The 19,216-nt window shown below is 45.6% G+C and overlaps 1 protein-coding gene across 1 annotated transcript in view; it reads left to right on the top strand.

Annotated features, from left to right (window-relative positions):
- Nucleotides 1-6,386: 6,386 nt before the first annotated feature.
- TBXA2R (thromboxane A2 receptor) overlaps nt 6,387-19,216 on the top strand; it is a 42,691-nt gene continuing 29,861 nt past the window's right edge. The window contains exon 1 of the mRNA XM_063147199.1: nt 6,387-6,475. The gene's annotated coding sequence lies outside the window, so the exon portion shown is untranslated. The remainder of the gene's footprint in view (nt 6,476-19,216) is intronic.

The following is a 19,216-nucleotide window of genomic DNA, read 5'->3' as shown; positions in this document are numbered from 1 at the left end:
ACACCGATGGGGACAATCTGAAAGAGGTTTGCCCCTTTGGGAGAAATCACTTCACGGGGACGCAAGGTCAAGTGCCACCCTTAGAATCCTAGAATAGTAGGGATGGAAGGGTCCTCTTAAGACCATCAAGTCCAACCCCCAGCTCAATGCAGGAATCCACCTTAAAGCATCCCTGACAGATGGTTGTCCTGCTGCCTCTTGAAGGCCTCTAGTGTGGGAGAGCCCACAACCTCCCTAAGGTAACTGGTTCCATTGTCGTACTGCTTTTATCCCCCATGCTATTTAACAAGTACATGACACGGCTGAGTGCGGTCACCCAGAGTTTTGGACTGCGTTGTCATCAGTATGCTGAGGATATGCAACTCTGCTTCTTTTCATCTTCAGCAGGAGAGGCTGTGGATGTGTTGAACCGGTGCCTGGCTGCAACAATGGACTGGATGAGGGCTAATGAACTATAGCCCAATCTAGACAAGGCCAAGATGCAATTAGTGGGCAGTTCTCCTGACCAGATGGGGAATGATCGTCCTGTTCTAGATGAGGCTGCATTTCCTCTGAAAGTTCGGTCATTCTCCTGGAGACACCATTGTCCCTTCAGGCTCAGGTGGCCTCCAAGTTAGATTACTGCAATACGCTGTATGTGGGGCTGCCCTTGAAGACCGCTCAGAAACTGCAGATTGTGCAAAATATGGCAGCCGGGTTAGGTTCATGTCAGAAGAGGCACTTTGGCAGGAATTGCAGTCCTGAGCCATGTGAGACATTATAGGTTAAACCCAGCAACGTAGCAGCCATACAAGCAGCCAGTGCAAGTGGGCAGAATTGGTGCTATATGCTTTGACTTTCTGGCCCGTTTTATTAATCCGGCTGCCCCGTTTTGCACAACTTGCGGCTTCTGGACAGTCTTGAGGACACCCATCTGAATCACCCTCCTCCAAAACAGCCTGTCTCTGGTGCTAGAAGGCGCATTTCGCCAGCAGTCTAATCTCGATCGCGATTCCAGTCGCCACGTAGCTCTTCCTCTCTCTCTTCTAAAGAACTGTCAGGCGCTGCGATGAAAGATCCTCCAGGGATCAAAGGGGCTTGGGCCTGCTTCTTGCTAAGGTCCGGGGCTCTTATCCTCACCCAGGCCAGACAAAGAAGTCTGCGGAGGCTCAGAGTTGACCGGCTGGACGTGTGGTGGGGCCCCTACAGCCTCGCCAGGGCTATGCAGACAGACGACTGCAGGCAGAGAGGCTGGGGCTTGGGGCTGGCCCATGTCTTGGCTCGGCGGGGCCATGAAGGAGCTGCACACAAGGCCGATCCAAGCCTTCCAAAGATGGCAAGAACTGCAGAGAGAGAGGGGGGGAGGGAGAGGGAGGGAGACAGAGGGAGATGGGGGAGGGGGAGATGGAAGTGGGGAGGTGGAGGGGAGGGAGGGAGGGAGAGAGGGGGAGGGGGAGAGAGAGGGGGAGGGGAGGGGAGAGAGGGGGAAGGGAGGGGAGGGGGAGAGAGAGGGAGAGGGGGAGGGAGAGTGAAAGGGGGAGGGGAGGGAGGGGAGAGAGAAGGGGAGGGGGAGAGAAACAGGGAGAGCAAGGAGGAGGGAGACAGAGGGAGATGGGGAGGGGGAGAGAGAGAGGGAGAGGGATAGGGGGAGGGGAGGGAGAGAGGGAGAGAGGGAGAAAGGCGGAGGGGGAGAGAGAGTGGGTGGGAGGGAGGGGTAGGGAGGGAGAAAGGGGAGGGGGAGGGAGGGGAGAGAGAAGGGGAGGGGGAGAGAAACAGGGAGAGCGAGGGGGAGGGAGACAGAGGGAGATGGGGGAGGGAGAGGGGGTGGGGGCGGGAGAGAGGGAGAGAGAGGGGGAGGGAGAGAGAGAGAGAGAGAGAGAGTTCACCACCGGCCCTTGTACTGATTTTTGTGAGGTTCATTTTTTGCTCTGAAAGTTGGACCTATGGCAAATTTTTACTATTCCGCCCCCCCTTATTTATACATTTATGTTCCATCTTTCCCCCCTGGAGTTCCAGGTGGTGCACAATGGTTCTCTCTAGACCCCCTGCATTTTATCACCACAGTGACCCTGTGAGGTAAGTTAATCTAAGTGGTGGTGAGTAGCCCAAAACCACCCAGTGAGCTTCAGTGAGAAGTGTGTGGATGTGTGTTGGGTGTACACAGACTGGCACTGCAGCCCTCCTCCCACAATGCTTTGCAGCGCTCGGACGTACCATGGCGTGTGTCCCAGGCTCATGGCTGCCATTGAGAGCATCATCGGATGAGCATTTTATCAAATGCCCGTTACTTCCCACTTACGGATGTTCACGGGTCTTTTTGATGATGGCGTCCGTCAACCGCGCGTCTATCGCTCCTTGTGGCCTTCCTTCTGTCACAAAATGGACCCCCTTTAAATTAAATTTAAAAACACACACACCTGGATGTGCCACTATTTCCTGCTGTGTGAAGAAAAATTATTATTATTATATTTATTTGCATCCCGCCTTTTGCCTAATGCTGGGCCTCAAGGCGACCTTACAAAGTTTAAAAATGTACAAGGGAGGGGGGAATATACACAAAAATATACATAGTTTAAAATACACAACAAAATTATAAGACATTAACATAGATAGAAGGCCAGAATATTCTCCAAAGGCCTGCTGGAAAAACTAAAAAGTGGTGTGATGATGAAAAGGGCCACCTGGTCATTGTTTACTTCCTCTTTCTTCCCCTGAGTGAAGAAAGAGGAAGTATTGTGGGACAGAAGCGGGGGAGAAGCGACGGTAGGGAAACGCAATCCCCTCCAACACAATGATGCTTATAGTCAGACCTTTGGTACGTCTAGCCCAGGGCTTAGGCAAGACGTGGCCCACTTGGCCCCCCGTCCTTTATTGCATCTCCCAAAGGGCTGCCACCTCATCACTGAATTTTGGCGGTGTGCTGTGGTAAGGAGGGAGAACTTGTATTTTTGCTCTCAAACAAGGGACTGGGCTTCCAGAACCAAGGTTTGGCACTCAAACGAGGGGTCTTTCTTGCGCAGCGCACCGGCGGTATTTTCCTCGCTGAATTGCAGTGGTGATTTTGGCTAGGTTGACCCTATGAAAAGGAGGACAGGGCTCCTGTATCTTTAACAGTTGCATAGAAAAGGGAATTTCAGCAGGTGTCGTTTGTATATATCGAGAACCTGGGGAAATTCCGTCTTCATCACAGCAGTTAAAGGTGCAGGAGCTATACTAGAGTGACCAGATTTAAAAGAGGGCAGGGCACCTGCAGCTTTAACAGTTGTGATGAAGACGGAATTTTACCAGGTTCCCCATATATACAAATGACACCTGCTGAAATTCCCTTTTCGATAAAACTGTTAGATGCAGGAGCCCCGCCCTCTTTTTTCATACGGTCACCCTAATTTTAGCAGGGTGTGGAAATTAGCCCCTGGGCCCTCCGAAGTTGCCCACCCTGGATCTAACCAAATGTGGTTTCTTCTTCCATGCTCTCAAGAGGCTTGGGCGGAGAAGGTAGGGTGACCCTATGAAAAGGAGGACAGGGCTCCTGTATCTTTAACAGTTGTATTGAAAAAGGAATTTCAGCAGGTGTCATTTGTATATATGGAGAACCTGGTGAAATCCCCTCTTCATCACAACAGTTAAAGCTGCAGGAGCCCTGCCCTCTTTTAAATCTGGTCACTCTAGTATAGCTCCTGCAGCTTTAACTGTGGTGATGAAGAGGGGATTTCACCAGGTTCTCCATATATACAAATGACACCTGCTGAAATTCCCTTTTCTATGCCACTGTTAAAGATACAGGAGCCCTGTCCTCCTTTTCATAGGGTCACCCGAGGAGAAGGTTTCTCCCCAGCACCTGCTCCTGCGGCCTTTGAACAAAACAAAAAGCCCGGGAGATCGCAGGGAGGCTCCGTGTTGTGAAGCCTGAGTTCCGCCCCTGAACTTTGGACCCTTCTTATCTCTAGGATGAAAAGATGGCTGGTTGGAGTCAAACTGAGAGTAGACCCATTGAAAACAACGATACTTAAGTTATTCATGACTAATTGAAGTCCCATTGATTTCAATGGTTCTGCTCTATCCATCCCCAATCTGCCACCATGCAGATGTGTTAGATTACAAGCCCCATCATCCCCAAGAGGTGGGAGTTGTAGACCAACACCTCTGGAGGGCTCCAGCTTGGAGAAAGTTGATCTGTTTTGAGTATGACCATGTCTTGAATCAAGCCATTCGTGGCTTCAATAAATACTGTGTTGATACAGCTGTCAACACAACCGTTTTTTAATCTGTTATGGTTAGCACAGTTTCCCTAACCACAGACCTCATTTAATTGATACTTAATTGGTTTTTAATTGATACTTAATTGAAACAATAGCCTTTTCTCATTACACACTAATAATTTTTGTATTTGTTATTCTTCTGAACTTTTTAAAATTGTCCTCTTAGCTATCGTCTTCTATCTAATTTGCGGGAAAAGAAAATTGATTTAATCAAGATTGTATTTAAGGCAATTTTAAGATGTTTTTAGGATGCTTTTTAGGATGTTTTTAACAATACGTATTATGTTTTAATTCAGTTTTATGTATTTTATTGTTTGTTGTTGTTCCCTGCCTCGATTAGAATGGAGAGGTGGGTAAGAAATAAATTATTATTATTATTATTATTATTATTATTATTATTATTATTATTATTATTTCCTCACAAGTCTTAGGGAAGGGAGGCCTGAAATAATCCCCATCTCACAAAGCACAACCTTCCTCTAACTTGGTATCCTCCAGGTGTCCTGGAGTACAACTCCCATTATCCCCAACCAGCATATCCAAGATCCATTATGTTTGGGGATGATGGGAGTTGCATTCCAGGTCACCTAGAAGTCTGCTTAAAGGCATGGCAAGTGGGGGCAGGAACACACTTTGGATCACTGCGCCAGGACTTTTTCAGAGCAGCAGCAAGGACTGCTGACTCATGGACTCTCCTCACTCCGGTAAGTGAGCAAGGTAATATCGAGGCTTTCAAGTTTTTACTATTGTTTGTGACAGGTTAGCACAGACAGAGTCAGAGAATGAGCAAAAGAATCAATCAAAAGCTAGGTATTTCTTTCCATTCCTTTAATGGAGTGCCTACTTCACACCAGCAGTTTAAATGGGAACACTTCTACTTGCATTTCTAGTTAAAAGCTATCAGTTCAATCCAATGTATGTGTAAGGTGATGTATGTCTCATTAAGTACAATAGGACTTACTCGCAAGTTAGGGAATAGAGGATTAGGTTACATTTCAGCTGATTGAAGATCTTTTGTTAAAGCTTGTGGTTTGTTTGTTTTTACAAGTTAAACCTCTGCGGTCAGAAGTAAGCACTACCAGGTTCAATGGAGCTTATATCTAGGTAGCTCTACCTAGATCTAGGTACCTACCTAGCATCTACCTACCTAGCATCTGTCAGGGATGCTGTAGGGTGGATTCCTGCATTGAGCAGGGGGTTGGACTCGATGGCCTTATAGGCCCCTTCCAACTCTGCTATTCTATGATTCTATGATTAGAATTGCAGACATGTTGATCTTAATAAATAGGGAATAGGTTACCAGCAGGATCGCCTTCTCCCATACAATCCGCCCCGCACACTCAGGTCCTCTGGGAAGAATCTACTTCAGCCAACCAAAACTAGGCTGACGGGTATTACCCAGAGGACCTTCTCTTCTGCTGCTCCCAGACTGTGGAACGGCCTGCCGGAGGAGACTCCTCAACTTGACTGTCTTTTAGCATTTAAAAAAGCAATAAAAACTGATCTCTTCCGGCAGGCCTATCCAGTGAAATTTTAGGATGTTTTCAGGATGTTTTAATCATGTGTGCTATGTTTTTAATCAGTTTTTAATGTGTTTTATATTCACTGTTGTTCCCTGCCTCAATCGAAGTGGAGAGGCGGGTAAGAAATATATTATTATTATTATTATTATTATTATTATTATTATTATTATTATTATTATTATTATGCATGAGGCATCGGAGGGAAAGCCCTTGCGGTGACCACACGTTCCCGGGCCCCTCAACAGCTGGCAAGTCACTCTCTCACTCCTTCTGCTTTCAATTGTCCTCTCATGACTCATTTCCTTAGCCCCCCATCCCCAAATCCGCTCCCAGGCCTTTTGGAAGGGTGTGTGTGTGTGGGCGGCCACTGTGGTCTTTCTCCAAGCCCTGTGGGGCGCACGTGTTCCGTCTTTCCCAGCTTCTGGGATGACCCTCCAGAAGCCTTCCCTAAAGGCCACCGGTCATGACACTCCTTTTCTGACACTCCATGTGCGTGCATTTCCCTGCCGATGGGGCGGGCGATGAGACAGCGGCTCTCTGCTCCGAGTGCCTCCCTGCCTTTCCTCCTTCCCACCCACCCACCTCTTTTCTCAAGTGCCTCTTCTCTGTCTTTCTTCTTCGTACAGCAGCAGCAGATGCAGCAGGGAGAGGCACAGGACAACACCACTGCTTGAGTATCGCAGCCCAACAACTTCTCCGAAGCCCGGCTGAAAGGTATGTGCGGTGGCCGGCAGTGTCATGGAGTATTTTGGTATTTTTTTTGCCATACTGCATTGATGATCCTTTTGAGCAAGGGACAGATTTGAAATGCCCAGCTGATAGAAACGGAGCGTTCCAGATGAAATCCCTTCTCCAACACAATAAAAGGATAACAAAAAGGGCACTGTGTTTCCAAACTATGCCTTCGCAATACTTAGAGGGCCGTTCCTGTAAAATACCTGTAGAACAGAGGTACTGTATACGTGGTGTTCAAGTAGTAGAAGACCTCAGCCACTATTTGTTATATTGCTCTCTGTATTCTGAACCCAGGACAAAATTTATTTTGAATCTGTTCCATATAGCTAACAGTGATGATCACGTTAGAGTTATATATTTGCTCTCTGATGCTGACAAATTTGTGGCAGACAGAGTTGCGAGATTCACAGCGGCTGTCCAAAAATTGAGAAGAAGATTCTGTAATGATGAAATTTAACATGTTCTAATATATCAGTAGTACCGTGTTTCCCCGAAAATAAGACAGTGTCTTATATTAATTTTTGCTCCCAAAGATGCGCTAGGTCTTATTTTCAGGGGATGTCTTATTTTTCCATGAAGAAGAATACGGTACACATTTATTGTTGAACAAAAAAAAAGGTCTTATTTTCAGGGGGATGCCTTATATTACAGCGAGAGGCAAAACTGGAAGTAGGTCTTATTTTGGGGGGATGTCTTACTTTCGGGGAAACAGGGTATTAACTTTTATACATTTATGGCCCTTTGAACGTAAATTCTTAGTGCCTTATTTTAATTCTTTGTATTAAAACTACCTTTGATATATTTGTGGGCACCTTTTAATGAAAACCTTTTTAGTCCCTTTTTGTATTTTGCTTCTTTGTATTGTGAAGTTTTTGTGTGTTTACTTATGCATTTGTAAAGTTGATAACAACGAATAAATTCAAAATGTTAAAAAAAAAATAAGGAAGAGAGTGAGATGCATGGAGAAGAAGAAAAGGAAAAAAGGAGGCAGTGGATGAGGGCGTGGGAAAGGCAAGGCAAAGAAGCAGTGTGGGAGAAGAAAAAGTTTCTTTCTGTCTAGTTCCCAAATTATCATTTGCAAAAGTAGCCCAATAACAATTCAACTTAGGTGTAATACAGAGGGGAATTGAAGAGATCCAGACAGCAAAATAACAACGCAAAATGATGATAATGTTACCTGTTGTCAGTCAACAATGAATACCTTGACAAGGTGTGAATCTGGTTGACCTGCACTAGTCACAAATTGAAAACGAATTCCCCGGAATGCCTCTCCCTTTTGCGTGAATTCATTAACCTTTCGATGAGTCAGTTGTGGGTTCATGGACTGATTCAGCATAACTCTTCGTATGTTCTTAATTTTAAAAAAAAATGCCCCAAATTTTACTAATCGCTACATTTTGGAGGAACTTCATTAGCTTGCCACCTATTTGTCTATTGTAATATTTTTCATTGCAGCTTTTATCACTGTCTACAAACTATAAGTTATATTTCCCCCCCCCCCCCAAAAAAAGAGACATGCCATAGATAAAACCTAGCTTGCAAGCTACATTTTCTAACCAAGAAACCTTGAACTCTAATTCCTGTTGCTTGGAGGTCTTAAGAGGTCTTAAGCACCTCTCCACCGTGCCTGGGTCCAGCTCCAGCTCAGAGCCCCCTCCCTCTTGCTGTCAACTGTCTCTGGAGAGGCCACCAGTGAGGGAGGAAGCAGCAGCCAGGCACCTCTCCACCATGCCTGGGTCCAGCTCCAGCTGAGAGCCCCCTCCCTCCTGCTACCAACTGTCTCTGGAGAGGCCACCAGTGAGGGAGGAAGCAGCAGCCAGGCACCTCTCCATCGTGCCTGGGTCCAGCTCCAGCTGAGAGCCCCCTCCCTCCTGCTGTCAACTGCAACTGCTGAACTTTCCAACTAAGATTGTAGTGCCTGAGTTTGCTTTCCTTTTCCCCCTCCTCCTCCTCCCTCCCAATCCCCTTTCCTTTTGTATCATGTCTTTTAGATTGTAAGCCTGTGGGCAGGGACTGTCAAGAAATACTTTTGTAAGCCGCCGTGAGAGCCTTTTTTGGCTGAATGGCGGCATAAAAATCCTTAAATAAATAAAAATAAATAAATAAAGAGTTGTAGCATAATGGCAAGGGAGATGTACTTTGCACATGATCAGAGGAACTAGAAACCTTGAATACTGTTGTAGAAAGCAGCGTAAACGATGCAGTGCAAACGCCCTCTACTTGAAGAGATCTCAAGAGCCGAGTCTCCTACAGAAGGCAGTTAAATTATGGAACTCACTACTGCAAGATGTGGTGATGGCCACCCATTCGGATGGCTTTAAAAGGGGGTTGGATAAATTCCTGGAGAAGAAGGCTATCCACGGCTACTGGCCCTGATGGTTGTGTGCCATCTCCAATATTCGAGGCAGTAAGCCTGTGTGCACCAGTTGCTGGGGAACATGGGCGGGAGGGTGCTGTTGCATCATGTCCTGCTTGTTCATGCCTGGCCGATGGCTGGTTGGCCACTGTGCGAACAGAGTGCTGGACTAGGTGGACCCTTGGTCTGATTCCTTTGCCCCCTGCCTGTGGCTTCCTGGAGGAATCTGGCTGGACCCATGCAGGGTGCAGGCGATGTGGGCCTGGGTCTAATTCCGCAGGGCTGGTACTTTTATGTTCTCTTCCAGGGTTTACAACTGCATAGTGGGGTGTGGCTAATAGGTTAGTCCACCCTTGCACAACTTGGTACTGTCCAGATGTTCTGGACTATGAATCCCATCAGCCCTAGCCAGTATGGCCAGTGGTCTGGGATGATGGGAGTTGTAGTCCAGATGATGGGAGTTGTAGCCAGATTGGGGAAGGCTGTATTAGTCAAATGCACAGGTGAGGTCTAGTTATTAATGGGGGTTAGCTGGGATAGCGAAAAGGAATCTCCCTGTCCAGAAGCAGTCTACCTTGGAACACCAAAAGTTGGGAAGGTTGATGCCCATAAGGTAGGGTGACCATATGGAAAGGGGGACAGGGCTCCTGTATCTTTAACAGCTGCATAGAAAAAGGAATTTCAGCAGGTGTCATTGGTGTGCATATGCAGCACCTGGTGAAATTCCCTCTTCATCACAACAGTTCAAGCTGTAGCAGCCCTGCCTACCGTGACCAGATACAAAAGAGGGCAGGGCTCCTGCAGCTTGAACTGTTGTGATGAAGAGGGAATTTCACCAGGTGCTGCATATGCACACCAATGACACCTGCTGAAATTCCTTTTTCTATGCAGCTGTTAAAGATACAGGAGCCCTGTCCTCCTTTCCATATGGTCACCCTACATAAGGGCTGCCCACTCTTGAAAACAGGATGTTGGGCTACATGAACCTTTGGACTGATGATCCATTTGTTGTGCCTTCTATTGAAGTCCAAGTGAATGGTACGAAATGAGTTACAGGGAATAATATATTTTGTGCTTACACAATACAAAATGATTAAGTACAGAGTGCCTTTGACCATGTGGTCATAACTGGCCTCTTACTCATCTGAGGTCTAGGAGAACATGAGTTCCAGACCTTTGATTCATTTTAGAGACTGTAGTAATATCATTGGGTTTTCTTGCTAGTAGCTATATGGCTCAGTTGTTGTTGTTATTATTATTATTATTATTCCCCTATTTCTTCGATTCTATGATGCACTTTTCCCCCCATATGAACATCTCTAAAAATGGGGTGTGTCTTAAAATCGCGGGTGTGTCTTAGGGTTTTTTTTTTCTGTTGGTGGTACTGAAATTAGTGTGCGTCTTACAATCGATGGCGTCTTACAATCGAAGAAATACGGTATTATTATTTGTATACCGCCCATAGCTGAGGCTCTCTGGGCAGTTTACACAGGATAAAAACACCTAAAACCAATATACAAAAATTGAAAATCACAAAAACATGCAATTTAAAACTTGGGAAAAGAGAAAAGTCTAGACCCGGCGCGGAAAAGATAACAACGTTGGCACCAGGCAGGCCTTGTCGGGGAGTTGGTTCCATAATTGAGGGGCCACCACCGAAAAGGCCCTCTCCCTTGTTGCCGGCCTCTGAGCTTCCCTCGGAGTAGGCACACGGAGGAGGACCTTAGATGTTGAATGTAGTGTTCAGGTAGGTTCATGTCGGGAGGGGCATTCCGTCAGGTATTGTGGTCCCAAGCCGTGGAGGGCTTTATCGGTTAAAACCAGCACCTTGAATCGGGCTCAGAAACATACAAGCCTCCAATGCAAGTTTCTAGTCTCCTTTAAACACCATGGGCAGTGTGGTCTAGAAGAGATAGAATCATAGAATCATAGAATAGCAGAGTTGGAAGGGGCCTACAAGGCCATTGAGTCCAACCCCCTGCTCAATGCAGGAATCCACCCTAAAGCATCCCTGACAGATGCTTGTCCAGCTGCCTCTTGAAGGCCTCTAGTGTGGGAGAGCCCACAACCTCCCTAGGTAGCTGATTCCATTGTCGCACTGCTCTAACAGTCAGGAAGTTTTTCCTGATGTCCACACGGAATCTGGCTTCCTTTAACTTGAGCCCGTTATTCCGTGTCCTGCACTCTGGGAGGATCGAGAAGAGATCCTGGCCCTCCTCTGTGTGACAACCTTTTAAGTATTTGAAGAGTGCTCTCATGTCTCCCCTCAATCTTCTCTTCTCCAGGCTAAACATGCCCAGTTCTTTCATTGTACATCTCTGTGATTCCTCTGCGGTATACATTTTGCACATTGAGCTACAGATTTGAGTATGAGAGATGAGCACCTGGAATTGATCCCCCACCCCCGTGTGAACAGGACTTCCGTGCCCTGTCCAGCTGTGGTTTATCTGTAAACATTTTCTCCTTTTCTTTTACGCTACCAGCCTCATTCATTCTTTTGTGAAGCAGCCTAGAAATTAAGCCCCACCGGAAAGAGATCTTTATCTCCCAAGGTCACAACATGTAAGTCCTGAAATGTTTCTCTTGTGTGGGAGTAACAAAGCTTTATCACACCAGGGTTATACGGCACAATCACTGTGAATTGTGCGCAAAGGACTCCGAAGTTTTCCAGCTTATAATCTGCTTTTGACTGTGAAGCATTCCCAGGCGTCCTGCTTTAATTGTGCTTCAAAGGCAAAAGACCCGACCTATTTTGGTACTACTTTTGGAGCGAATCGTTTGTTGTTTTCCAAGCGGCCACTGGGGGCTCAGGAGCAGGATTTGATAGGTTTAAAGAAAAATCGAACAAATGCTTACTTCTGCGTAAGTTTTAAAGATAAAGACATCAAAATTGGCACAGTGATAGATATTAAGGAGAGCTTTAGAGCTTCATCCCATGTACCTGTTTCCTTCGAATTATCCCCTACTGCGTTTAGCTTTCGTTGTTGTTGTTGTTCATAGAATCATAGAATCATAGAATAGCAGAGTTGGAAGGGGCCTACAAGGCCATCGAGTCCAACCCCCTGCTCAATGCAGGAATCCAACCTAAAGCATCCCTGACAGATGGTTGTCCAGCTGCCTCTTGAAGGCCTCTAGTGTGGGAGAGCCCACAACCTCCCTAGGTAACTGATTCCATTGTCGTACTGCTCTAACAGTCAGGAAGTTTTTCCTGACGTCCAGCTAGAATCTGGCTTCCTTTAACTTGAGCCCGTTATTCCGTGTCCTGCACTCTGGGAGGATCGAGAAGAGATCCTGGCCCTCCTCTGTGTGACAACCTTTCAATTATTTGAAGAGTATTTCAAGTATCATGTCTCCCCTCCATCTTCTCTTCTCCAGGCTAAACATGCCCAGTTCTTTCAGTCTCTCTTCCTAGGGCTTTGTTTCCAGACCCCTGATCATCCCGGTTGCCCTCCTCTGAACACGCTCCAGCTTGTCTGCGTCCTTCTTGAATTGTGGAGCCCAGAACTGGACGCAATACTCTAGATGAGGCCTAACCAGGGCCGAATAGAGAGGAACCAGGACCTCACGTGATTTGGAAGCTCTACTTCTATGAATGCAGCCCAAAATAGCATTTGCCTTTCTTGCAGCCACATCGCACTGTTGGCTCATATCCAGCTTGTGATCTACAACAATTCCAAGATCCTTCTTGTTTGTAGTATTGCTGAGCCAAGCATCCCCCGGGGTGGTGTTGTACCCCGGGCGGCAGGGCTTTGTATACCAGGAAGAGGGTTTAAGGGGGGAAATGTAAAAAATATACAAAAAATCAACAAATGACCCAATCCGATTCAAATTTGGTATGCTTAAAGCCCTCCTTAATATCTATTACTGTGCCGACTTTGATGTTTCTATCTTTAAAGCTTATGCAGATGTAAACATTGGTTTAATTTTTTTCAAATCCTGCTCCTGCGCCCCAGTGGCCGCTCGGAAGATACACTCGAAAACTAGTGGCTGAATACAGTGAGGCTTTTCCCTTTATAGCACAATTAAAGCAGGATGCCTGGGAGTGCTTCACAGTCAAAGCAGATTATAAGGTGGAAAACTTTGGAGTCCTTTGAACACAATTTGCACTGACTGCACAGTATAACCCTGGTGTGATAAAGCTCTAAAGCATACCAAATTTGAATTGGATTGGGTCATCCGTTGATTTTGTTTATGATTTTTTACATTTCCCCCCTTAAACTCATTTCCTGGTATGCAAGGGATCTTAGGAGCGCTGCTGCCCGGGGTGTGATTTCATAGAATCATAGAATCATAGAATAGCAGAGTTGGAAGGGGCCTACAAGGCCATCTAGTCCAACCCCCTGCTCAGTGCAGGAATCCACCTTAAAGCATCCCAGACAAATGGATGTCCAGCTGCATCTTGAAGGCCTCTAGTGTGGGAGAGCCCACAACCTCCCTAGGTAACTGATTCCACCGTCGCACTGCTCTAATAGTCAGGAAGTTTTTCCTGATGTCCAGCCGGAATCTGGCTTCCTTTAACTTGAGCCTGTTATTCCGTGTCCTGCATTCTGGGATGACTAAGAAGAGATCCTGGCCCTCCTCTGTGTGACCACCTTTTAAGTATTTGAAGAGTGCTATCATGTCTCCCCTCAATCTTCTCTTCTCCAGGCTAAACATGCCCATTTAGCAACAACAACGCTGACAGCTTAGCGCTGTAGGGGATAATTCGAGGGAAACAGGTACATGGGATGAAGCTAACAGATTAAGGCCTTAGCTAGACCTAAGGTTTATCCTGGGATCGTCCCGGTGTCATTCCTGTTCATGTAAGTGACACACAGGGGATCCCGGGAGCAGGCAGGGACGACCCCAGGACGATCCCGGGATAAACCTTAAGTCTAGCTAAGGCTTAAGATTCCTTTTGTGCTACAGCACAAATCTGGAAACCTTTGAATGAATGGCAGTGCCTCTGAGAGAGTGCAGAGTACATTTCTGTCCCTGAACATTAAGAATTCCAGGGGAAATAAACTTACCAGTGTGTGTGTGTGTGTGTGTGTGTGTGTGCGCGCGCGCGCGCGTGTGTGTTTTCCACATACAGTTAAAGCCTGGCATGTCTTTCCTTGGAAAGGAAGGCTGTGGCCCTCTGCCCCATTGAAGATTGAGCATGCTTCTGGCTAAGTCATGCCTCGAATTGTGCTGTACATCCTGGCAGGGGCGATGCTGCAGCTCTCAAGGCGTTCAGATAGAACCATGCAAAAGTGAAGCAGGATGTAGAAGGGCGTCAGTCTGCTGCGGCTTTCAGATATGCCCGAAACGCTCATTTAACAGGCAGGCTGTGAAAACGTGTTGTTGGGTGTTTTTTGTGCCAAGCTCTGCTCTTCATTTTAAACTAACGTTTCCCTGTTCTTCATTTTGTTGAGTTATGTTTTTATGTTTCCAATGTGTTTTAAAATGGCGGTCACCTTGGTGGCTCCGTTTGGGCCAAAAGGTGACTCTGGATTATTATTATTTTATTATTTATATAATATTTTTTATTAAGATCATCTACAGGGGCCCTTCTCCGTGAGCCCCTGCCAAAGGAAGTGAGGCAGGTGGCTATTAGGAGCAGGGCTTTCTCCGCTGTGGCACCCCGGCTGTGGAATGAGCTCCCCAGAGAGTACACCTACACTGTACTCCTTTCGTCGCCAGTTGAAGACCTTTTTATTCTCTCAGTATTTTAACACTTAATTTTAATTTTAATTTTAATTTTACTGTTTTAACTCTGTATTTTAATTTTATATCAATTTTGCTGCGTGGTTTTTATTCTGGTTGTGCTTTTTATATTGTATTTTGTATTCGTGCTTTTAACCTGTTGGTTGTCTTACTATGGTTTTAATTTTTGTGAACCGCCCAGAGAGCTTCGGCTATTGGGCGGTATAAAAACGTAATAAATAAATAAATAAATATTTTTTTTCAAAACATAACAAACTAACAAACACAAAATACATAAAGTATACACAGATAAAACAAAAACACACAAAATTAAGGTGGACTTCCGAATTTCCCCACAGCAAAAATATGTTTAGCCTGGAGAAGAGAAGATTGAGGGGAGACATGATAGCACTCTTCAAATACTTGAAAGGTTGTCACACAGAGGAGGGCCAGGATCTCTTCTCCATCCTCCCCGAGTGCAGGACACGGAATAATGGACTCAAGTTACAGGAAGCCAGATTCCGTGTGGACATCAGGAAAAACTTCCTGACTGTTAGAGCAGTATGACAATGGAACCAGTTACCTAAGGAGGTTGTGGGCTGTCCCACACTAGAGGCCTTCAAGAGGCAGCTGGACAAGCATCTGTCAGGGATGCTTTAGGGTGGATTCCTGCACTGAGCAGGGGGTTGGACTCGATGGCCTTGTAGGCCCCTTCCAACTCTATGATTCTATGTAACAATATTTTCTCTTGCTCCGAATTTATTTTAGGAATAAATTGTACTTATTTATTTTAAATATATATATATATATATATAGAGAGAGAGAGAGAGAGAGAGACTTTTTGAGAGATCCCACAGCTGTCTGCAGTAAAAGCAAAGTAATATCAAACAAGTAGATGTGCATGCGCACACGCACACCAAGTAACCAATGCTCTGAGATGGAGTAAGAAGCATTGAAGCATAGCTTAAAAGGAACTGGGTTTTACTCATAGCTCTAGAATGGTGGGGTTTTTTTAGTTCCAGCTGTGCTTGGACATGCATTACAGCAATAGCAGTGTGCCTCTGAGCGTACAGAGTGCATTCCATTCTTAAGCATGGAAGCATAGCAATGGGATGTACCTCAGAGCATATCTAGAGTGCAAGGCTCATAGATCGGGAGTCTGAGCCCCAGGACTCATTCTCCATTCAAAGTAATTTAGCAGGGTCATCCTATACCCATCTATTCAAACGCCAGTTTTATTGAGTTCAATAGGATTTGTTCCCAGGTAATTGTGCTTAAGACTGCAATCCTATAGCAATTTGACTGGGAGTCTGCTCCATTGAACTCAATGGGGCTTACTTTTCAACAGACATGTAAAGGATGGTACTGTAAGGTTTGCATATTCTCCACACCCAGCCATATCCTTTCCTAACCCGGTTCCCTCAAGATGTGGTGAACTACAACACCCACAATCCCTGGGCATTAGACATGCTGGCTGGGGTTAAGGAAACTGTGGTACAGCACATCTATAGGTAGGGTGACCAACTGTCAGGATTTCCCCGGATTTGTCCTGGGTTTTGTTCTTTCCATGGTGTTGGGGGATTTTCTATAATTTTCAATAATGTCCTGGAATGACACACCTTCCGCTTTAAGGCTGCCATTAGCATGGCAGGAGGGAGTGACATGCTTTCTTGAGGCACATCATTCCCCCACCCCGAGCTCCAATTGAGGTCTTAAAGGGGAAAGTGGGTCATTCGTGGACATTATAGAAAAGGCCCCCATTGGAGTGGATGGTGGTGGTGCAGAATGAAATCCTTTCCCCTCCTCTACTCCAATCGGGTTCTTTAAGGTGGCGGGGGAATAACGTACTTTCTGCAGGACTCAGAAAGCTGCTTCCCCACACACACACTAGGTGTCCTCTTTTTTGGTTTCCCAAATATGGTCACCCTATCTATAGGGAACAAAGTGGTGAAGGCAACTCCCTTGAAAAACAGCCTTATTGTAGTCATCCACGCCCCCTGCTATTTCCCTCATCCTAAGATCTGTGTTTTTCCTTCCTTTCCCTTCTTAGAATCATAGAATCATAGAATAGTAGAGTTGGAAGGGGCCTATAAGGCCATCAAGTCCACCCCCCTGTTCAATACTGGAATCCACCCTAAATCATCCCTGACAGATGGTTGTCCAGCTGCCTCTTCAAGGCCTCTAGTGTGGGAGAGACCACAACCTCCCTAGGTAACTGATTCCATTGTCGTACTGCTCTAACAGTCAGGAAGTTTTTCCTGATGTCCAGCCGGAATCTGGCTTCCTGTAACTTGAGCCCATGACTCCGTGTCCCGCAATCTGGGAGGATCAAGAAGAGATCCTGGCCCTCCTCTGAACACGCTCCAGCTTGCAAGTTTTTGAACCTGGCCATTTCTATTAGATCCTCTATGATTACTCGTCTTTTTAATAGCTAATTGTATGCTCAGTCCTTTTGTACGTAATTTTGTTGGAATGGCCTATTGACTGCAATAAACTGTTGTTGTTTTTGTCCTTCTTGAATTGTGGAGCCCAGAACTGGATGGCCTTAACCGCTAAACATTCCATTTAAAAAAACAAAAACAAATCGTCCCACAGCCATCAGTCCATTCAATTTATTTATTTAAAGCATTTTTATCCTGTTCCTCAGGCAAGTTCCTCAAAGCCAGTGAGGCGTAGTGGCTAAGGCGTCAGACTGGGAGTCGGGAGATCCGGGTTCTAGTCCCCACTCGGCCATAGAAACTCACAAGGTGACTTTGGGCCAGTCACAGACTCTCAGCCCAACCCACCTCACAGGGTTGTTGTTGTGAGGATAAAATGGAGTGGAGGAAGAGGAGGAGGTGTGCTTCAGGAATAAATGCTGTGGCTTGAAATGGATTTAGAAAGTGGTCAATTCATAAAAAACAGTCAGTTCTCAGGGCTCAGGTGTTGATAAGAATTTGGCAGTATCCAACCATGGCTTTGCGTGTTCTGAACATAAACGTCGGATGCCACGCATCAAGACTATTACATTGACCGTAGTTTTGGTTTTAAATATGCCAGGAAAAGACGAATGGAGAAGAGTAAAACAAATACCATTAATTCAGAAAGATTACTTTCAAACCATACATAAAAATAATTTATTTATTTATTTATTTATTTATTATTATTATTATTATTATTATTATTATTATTATTATTTATATAGCACCATCAATGTACATGGTGCTGTACAGAGTAAAACAGTAAATAGCAAGACCCTGCCGCATAGGCTTACATTCTTCTTCTTTTTTTTTTAGCCTGTCAGCATGCTGTGTGTGTGTATTTGTGTGTGCGTGTACCTGCCACCCTCCCCAGTTCCGTCCTTACTGGTGGGTCTGCTGACCATGTCCCAAATCCTTGCAGCAAACATGGGTACATGACAAGCAAGTCTTGTCATGAACACGTGTCATGGACACGGAATAACGGGCTCAAGATAAAGGAAGCCAGATTCCAGCTGGACATCAGGAAAAACTTCCTGACTGTTAGAGCAGTACGACAATGGAACCAGTGACCTAGGGAGGTGGTGGGCTCTCCCACACTAGAGGCATTCAAGAGGCAGCTGGACAACCATCTGTCAGGGATGCTTTAGGGTGGATTCCTGCATTGAGCAGGGGGTTGGACTGGATGGCCTTGTAGGCCCCTTCCAACTCTGCTATTCTATGATTCTATTGATTCAGTTTCTTCACGCCTCGGAACTGCTGGAGGAAAGGAATATAAAACTCTAGGGCCAGACAGCTGGTAAACGGCTCAAGGGGCCTCGTCCCGGGGGTGGGACATTCGTCCAGCTGAAGGGCCAAAGTATCGGGCCAACACAGGTAAGTCTTTGAATTCTCAAAAGCAAGCTTTTATTGCAGTGCACGCAAGGCGCTCAGACGAAACTTAGAGCCCTAAGGAAGTTACAACTTCCTTTATACAGTAGCACGAACAAGTTATTCAGTAAGCTGCAACGACCATCTGGGTGCTGTGGTTTCCTGCTACGCACTGCCCAAAGGTGGGGGAAGCAGGCACCTGGGTCATTTTTTGGTTACACCTGCAAAAGCTAAATTGGTCACATCCGCAAAAAGAGCAAAGTGGATGTTACAGAACCGGACCTTCAAAACGCCTCAGGTCTGGGCAGGATCTACGCTACTGCTTTAAAGCGCTTTATAAGAGTTTTGACAACTGTTGGGGCCCAGGACACACTGCATATACCGTTTTCAAAACTGTTATAAAGCGCTTTAAAGCAGTAGTGTAGATCCGATTTTACTTTAGGGGTAATCCACTCTCTGTTGTTTGGGTTACGCTTCCAAACGTTGAAAACGTTTTAACATAATCCGAAAGCCAGGGACTGCAACATTTAGTCAATTAATTGCTTAGATTAATTGGAGAAAATGTTTTAATCGGCTAAAAAGTGCCCTGATTAATCAAAAATTGAATTAAAAAAAAGGATACAGGAAAAAGTGAGGATGGTAAGTGCTATCTTTTAACCTTGTAGCACACGCCTGAAAACAAAGTATTTTTCTCCTTTTGAATAGTTTTTCTAATGTGTAAGTTTATGTAGATTTAATAGATAATTAACTGATTAATCAACTAAAGCTCATGCAATGGGGATTCCTCCTCAGATTCAGAAGTCAGTCAGCTGGTTCGCATGATACAACAGCCCACCATGGTTAAATTTACCCATGGATCTGTTTCATTAT

Source organism: Elgaria multicarinata, chromosome 23 (assembly GCF_023053635.1).
Source record: "Elgaria multicarinata webbii isolate HBS135686 ecotype San Diego chromosome 23, rElgMul1.1.pri, whole genome shotgun sequence".
In the NCBI taxonomy this organism is placed as follows: Eukaryota; Metazoa; Chordata; class Lepidosauria; order Squamata; family Anguidae; genus Elgaria; species Elgaria multicarinata.
This window is presented reverse-complemented; position numbering and strand designations above follow the sequence as displayed.